Below are 7,324 nucleotides of genomic sequence, written 5' to 3'. Positions count from 1 at the left end.
CGAAACGCCGTCCTAAAAATGTCAGCTCGGTTCGAGGGGCTCGAATTTCACCATGTGGCTCGGGAAAACAATCAGGCGGCGGATATCCTCGCCCGCATCGGCGCAAAACGCGATGCGGTCCCCCCCAACATATTTTTGGAGAGGCTGTTCAAGCCATCCGTAGTATGGGAAGGGGACACCGGTAATAATAGTCCGGACCCAGCCAAAATACCCGATACCGAACACTCTGACACAATCGGAGGCTCCGCCACCGAAATAACACCTTCAGCCCACGTAATAATGGCCATCATAGCCCCATGGACAAAACCATTCCTGGCCTACCTAACTAGTCAGGAACTTCCGGAGGACCAAAACTAGGCATGCTGCATAGTGCGGTGATTTAAGGCCTACAGGGTCCATGAGGGAGAATTGTATAAAAAAAGCACTACCGGAGTCCTTCAAAGGTGCATCTCCGAAGCGGAAGGGCGCAACCTTTTGGCAGAAATTCACGCCGGATTCGGCGGTCACCACGCCGCGGCCCGGGCTCTTTTAAGCAAGGCCTTCCGCACAGGATTCTATTGGCCAACGGCCCGGGCAGATGCACAGGACTTGGTCCAACGTTGCGCCGGTTGCCAGCTCTTTGCAAATCAAAGCCACATGCCACCCACCGCCCTCCAAACAATCCCCATTACGTGGCCCTTCGCGGTCTAGGGGCTTGACATGGTTGGACACCTTAAAGGGGGAACCCACAAGAAAAAATACTTACTAGTCATGGTGGATAAATTCACCAAATGGATAGAGGCCAAACCTGTTAAAACAGTCGAATCCGGACTGGTGATAGACTTCATATCCGGGGTCGTACACCGTTATGGCGTCCCCATAGCATCATCACTGACAACGGCACGAACTTCACTGCCGATGAGGTAAAACTCTGGTGCAGCAAAATGGGCATCAAGCTCGGTTATGCTTCAGTCTATCACCCACAAACCAATGGCCAAGTTGAGCGAGCAAACGGTCTTATAATGAGCGGCATTAAACCCAGACTAGTGCGTTCCTTAACGGAGTCTAACACGCACTGGGTAGAGGAGCTCGACTCCGTACTCTGGGGGCTGCGGACCACGCCGAACCGTAGTACCGGATATACACCCTTCTTTATGGTGTACGGCGCAAAGGCAGTCTTGCCCTGTGACATAATTCATGACTCACCTCAGGTGCGCATGTACGAAGAAAGAGAAGCCGAGCTCGATCGGCAGGACAGTCTGGACACCCTGGAGGAGGAGCGCGACGTAGCAAAAGCCCGTTCCGCATTTTATCAACAATAGGCTCGCAGATACCAAAGCAGAGAAGTACAGGCCAAAACTTATAACGTTGGCGAACTAGTTCTACGCCTGCCGGATAAGAAAAAGAACAAGCTCGAGCCCAAATGGGAAGGTCCCTTCATTATTGACCAAGTTCTGACCGGTGGAGCGTACCGACTGCGGGATGCATCGACTAATCGACTCAAGCCGAACCCATGGAACGCGGCCAGACTCCGAAGATTCTACGCCTAGCGCCGGACTCTATGTTCGTCCCCTTCCTTTGTCCATTTTTTGCATATACATTATCTGTCTTGTTTTTCTTTCTTTCTTTCTTTTATTCTTTCTCTAGGCCTTCAAGGGCCAACTTGTGCCTCGCTTGCACACTATAGATGCGCTAGTCGCGCTCGTCATACCTGGGGGCTTCTTTCACAGAAGCTTAATTATTTATCTGGGCCTCATGCCCCGCACATGTGTTATGCTTCCGCATGTACCTTTTTTCGCCATTATATGCATCAATATGACTTAAGTTTTGGCCAAGCTGGGTTGCCTCGCTCTTGTATTTATGCCCTACGTTCCCGTTAATTCGGCTAGGCAATAAGGGGAGCACCTCTGCGATTGTTACTGCCGGGTCAGCCGGATGTGTACCTTAGACTGGGTGAAGCAGAAAGCTAGCGTTCTTAAGGGAATATTTGGTTGGTGAACAAAAGATGATTTTTTTATTTTCCATATCTGCCCCCAGATGTTTTTTCCTGCGTTTCTTATCGCAGTCCAGACATGCACTTTAGGGCATGCATACCCAGGGAAAGGAACCCTTAACGGAACTATTCTCCATGGAAGATGTTTCTTACTATCCATGTAATATAACATAACTAGTTGGGCACTTGTCCGTTCAAGCACTAATGACCCCTACGCCTGGTATCCATGCATACCCCGGTTCTTATATAACTGAGCGGGTATTCGGATACACTCCAGACTATCGGGTCCCGAGGTTGAAGCGAAAAGGTCCGCCAAGACAAATGATCTACAATCTGGCTAGAAGGCATTATACATGTCACTTTAATTACATAGTCATGCAGACTGACTAAATTCCTCTTCTATACCATCCAACAGGCGGTCTAGCCTACAATCCTGTTGGGAATACTTTGCAGCTAATTCTACTTGCCCATAAACTAAGCTAATGGGGATCTCTTTTCCGTCGGGCCCCACAGGTCCGACCTCGGCCATGTGATTTGGGTCAGCCTTGGTATACCGCGTCTTCACCATGGCCCAGACTTCTCTGGCACCTTGTCGGCAGGCCGATATATTCCATAATCGGAAGCGCCACCGTGCTCCCTTGAGCTTCTCCGTAAGCTCTGCAACGCCCTCTGGCAGGGAGACGGATGGCCACAAGGCCTGGGCAATACCTTGCACCACCTGCCGAACTTGTTCGTGCAGATGTGAGACCTCGGATAGAAGATCACCCGCAGACCCGGGCATTTCCTCCGCGGGACAACCCGGCAGCATACCTACAGACATAACATTGTCAGTCGGCTTCTTCGTCGAACTCCTTTAAAAGGATTCGTCAAGCACTTACTAAAAATGCCGCGCCGAAGCCGCTTATTCTCCTTCTCGGAGTCTACAAGCTGGGCTCGAACGTCTTTTAGTTCCATGCTTAGCTTGATATTGGCGTCTTGGAGATTGTTTTTCTCCCGCCTAACCTCAGTCAACACGCTTTTGCCAGCCTCTAGCTGTCGCACGACATGCTGGTCCTCCGGATTTTCTCCGGATTCATCTGCAATATCTATTGTTAGATTTGCAGCCACGCCGCACACTATATGGTAACCATCATTCCTTAAAGTACATATTACCAACGGGTGCCTTTTTCGGTTCCTGCAATGCGGCAACAGCGGCCCGCTGTTGGGTCTTGCATTCCTCTAGCTCCTGTGATAGCCTATTATTCTTCTCTATAAGAACCTGCACAATAAAGATGATCCTTAAATCAGTTATGCTAACTGTTTCAAGTCTCAGGGGCTACTGATATATATAAATCATCAGATTTACTTACCCGTACATCCTTTACACACCGATCCGTGGCTCTGGCTAGACCATCTTGAGCAGCACGGAGGTACGCCTCTCCAGAATTGAAGGCATCAAATGCCTCTGGTGAGAAACAAGCGTCACAGAGTACGCCCGGCGGCGCCTATGATTCATGGCGCTTTTCACTTCTGAGTTTGTAGCGGATAATCTATCTGCATCCTCTGTAGGGGGATTATCCGGCGCCCGATCCATATCGGCTTCCGCCTCTATGTCTGGTACTGGCGCCCGACTGGTGGAAGTGTGATTAGTAACATCGCCGGACATATTCCGGCGAGCGTTTTTTCTGTTAAAGAAACACGGGCGTCATTACATTTCGAGAAAGACGACAACCATGGAGCGGGGTTTTTGTTATACCTTTGCGCCGGCGTCTCCATCCTGACCGCCTTCCTTTTTGGCCTACCCGGCCTTGCTGCCTCTTGTTGGCGAGTTGCTGCGGGTTCGGCAGGGCGTCCCGGATGCCTTCCCTGTAAAAATGCCATATGTATATGGTGGGTGAAGTGTCTAAAAGGGGATCCTAGTTTTTGGAGTTGGGACTTTTGGTTTCTCTTACGTGCGATGCAGGGAGCAGTCCGGGATAGTCAGCCGTAATGGCCACCATGGCATCATCGCAGCTTAACTGATAGAACTGTCGGTCTATCAGCTCCACGAATATAACCGGATCTTCTTCAAGTCCAGAGTCGAGGGCCCGGTCAGGGTCCTCTGGTTGTGGAGAAGGGCTGCTGACCTCCTTTATGGCTTTTCGCAGTTCCTGCCGCAAAGTGGCAAGGTGAATACTTACGACAAAGAATGCGGGGAAAATGGCGGTAAGGAGATATAACTTACCCAGCTTAGAGGATTTTACATGGAGAATCCATCCCGTGGCTTGATGCGAGTGAACTCCTCTTCCTCTCCCTTGAACAATTCAGACAGAATTTTTGATAAAGTGGCAGCATTGTCCGGACCCTTACGCCCGCAGCGGGTGGCATCATCCGCCCCGTTAAAACACCACAAGGGGTGCCCACGATATTGAAGTGGTTGCACTCCCCGCATTATGCAAATCGACATAACTTCGACTACTGTCAATCCTGATTGAGCTAGTGTTTTAATCTGGTTCATCAGGTAGAGGACTTCTCCATCGTCTTACACCTGGGGGCTCCGTGGGCGCCAACTTCGGCGTTTCTTCAGCGGGGCATTGCTGAACTCAGGAAGACCCCGCCGAACAGGGTGCAGAAGGGGAACGTCCTCCATATAAAACCATTCCGAAGGCCAGTCTTCGGATGACTTCTTCGGGGTACCGGACAGGTATCCGGTACCGGCGATGCTCCATATTTCGGCTCTGCCCACTTGATAAAGTGACCCCCTCTATGTGCGAGGGACGAGGCAAAATAGCCTTTTCCACAGCTCGAAGTGAGCCTCGCAGCCCAGGAACAACTTATAGAGAGCAACAAAGCCGGTGATATGTAGAATGGAGGCAGGGTGAAATTGTGTAATTGGAGACCGTAGAACTCCAGGAGCCCGCGGAGGAACGGATGAATTGGAAATCTGAGTCCCCTTAATAAATAAGGAACAAGGCAGACCCGTTCCCCATAGAGGGACAGGGAAAGCTCTCCGCCTGCTCCCCGCCATTGTAGGTGGCAAGCCCGGCTCGAACGGGCACCATATATGCCGGAGGGAGAAATCCCTTAGTCTGCAGTTCGACTAATCAACTGTGCGGGACTGAACACCTCTCCCAATCACCGGGCTTAGGGCAACAGGGGCGGGAGGAGGAGCTGCGGAGGTCAGCCATGCTGGAATGGATCTTTCCGAAACGCGCTCTGATGGATTCTCGTTGGGGGAGGATGGTATGGATCGGATCTAAGAATCCCCATCCCTTTAATAGAAAATTTATTTATCTGGCTAGGGGGGCGAATGTAAAAACACCCTGGCGCCTCGTATTCATTTGACGCGTGGGAGATAGCCCTTATTGGGCACAGAAGCCAAGAGGTCCAAACATTTATGGGACCGGACACTGATTTACAAACGTTCGAAAGATGGAGAAGAACCCGCCTTGCAATGCCGAAGACAACACTGCGCGCCGGACTCATCTTCATTGAAGCCTGGTTCGGGGGCTGCTGAGGGAGTCCTGGACTAGGGGGTATCCGTACAGCCGGATTATATCCTTTGGTCGGACTGTTGGACTATGAAGATACAAGATTGAAGACTTCGTCTCGTGTCCGGATGGGACTCTACTTGGCGTGAAAGGCAAGCTAGGTAATACGGATATGTATATCTCCTCCTTTGTAACCGACCTTGTGTAACCCTAGCCCCTTCCGGTGTCTATATAAACCGGAGGGTTTTAGTCCGTAGGACAACATACAATCATACCATAGGCTAGCTTCTAGGGTTTAGCCTCTCCGATCTCGTGGTAGATCAACTCTTGTAATACTCATATCATCAAGAATAAATCAAGCAGGACGTAGGGTTTTACCTCCATCAAGAGGGACTGAACCTGGGTAAAACATCATGTTCCCTGCCTCCTGTTACCAATCCGCCTTAGACGCGCAGTTCGGGACCCCCTACCCGAGATCCGCCGGTTTTAACACCGACAGGGAGACTGAAGGAAATATGCCCTAGAGGCAATAATAAAGTTATTATTTATTTCCATATTTCATGATAAATGTTTATTATTCATGCTAGAATTATATTAACCGGAAACATAATACATGTGTGAATACATAGACAAACAGAGTGTCACTAGTATGCCTCTACTTGACTAGCTCGTTAATCAAACATGGTTATGTTTCCTAACCATAGACATGAGTTGTCATTTGATAAACAGGATCACATCATTAGGAGAATGATGTGATTGACTTGACCCATTCCGTTAGCTTAGCACTTGATCATTTTAGTTTACTGCTATTGCTTTCTTCATGACTTATGCATGTTCCTATGACTATGAGATTATGCAACTCCCGATTACCGGAGGAACACTTCATGTGCTACCAAACGTCACAACGTAACTGGGTGATTACAGGTGTCGCCGATGGTACTTGTTGAGTTGGCATAAATCGAGTATTAGGATTTGTCACTCCGATTGTCGGAGAGGTATCTCTGGGCCCTCTCGGTAATGCACATCACTATAAGCCTTGCAAGCAATGCAACTAATGAGTTAGTTGCAGGATGATCCATTACAGAAACGAGTAAAGAGACTTGCCGGTAACTAGATTGAACTAGGTATTGAGATACCGACGATCGAATCTCGGGCAAGTAACATACCGATGACAAATGGAACAACGTATGTTGTCATGCGGTTTGACCGATAAAGATCTTTGTAGAATATGTAGGAGCCAATATGAACATCCAGGTTCCGCTATTGGTTATTGACCGGAGACGTGTCTCGGTCATGTCTACATAGTCCTCGGACCCGTAGGGTCCGCACGCTTAACGTTCGGTGACGACCGGTATTATGAGTTTATGTGATTTGATGTACCGAAGGTAGTTCAGAGTCCCGGATGAGATCGGGGACATGACGAGAAGTCTTGAAATGGTCGAGACATATAGATTGATATATTGGACGACTATATTCGGACATTGGAAAGGTCCCGAGTGATTCAGGTATTTTTCGGAGTACCGGGGAGTTACGGGAATACGGGGAAGAAGTATTGGCCCTCATGGGCCAAATGGTGGAAGAGAGGAGGCAGGGCGCGCGACCCCCCTAGCCCAAACCGAATTGGACTAGGGGGCCGGGCCCCCTTTCCTCCCTCTCCTTCCTTCTCCCTCTCCTCCTTTCTTTCCTCCTCCTAGTAGGAGTAGGAAAGGGGAGTCCTACTCCTACTAGGAGGAGGACTCCTCCTCCTGGCGCGCCCTGCAAGGGCCGGCCGGCCTCCCCCTTGCTCCTTTATATACGGGGGCAAGGGGGCACCCTAGAACACGCAAGTTGATTGTTCCAAGCCGTGTGCGGTGCCCCCCTCCACCATAATCCACCTCGATCATATCGTAGCGGTGCTTAGGCG

Source organism: Triticum urartu, chromosome 1, assembly GCF_003073215.2.
Source record: "Triticum urartu cultivar G1812 chromosome 1, Tu2.1, whole genome shotgun sequence".
Lineage (NCBI taxonomy): Eukaryota > Viridiplantae > Streptophyta > Magnoliopsida > Poales > Poaceae > Triticum > Triticum urartu.
Note: the sequence above shows the minus strand (reverse complement) of the source record.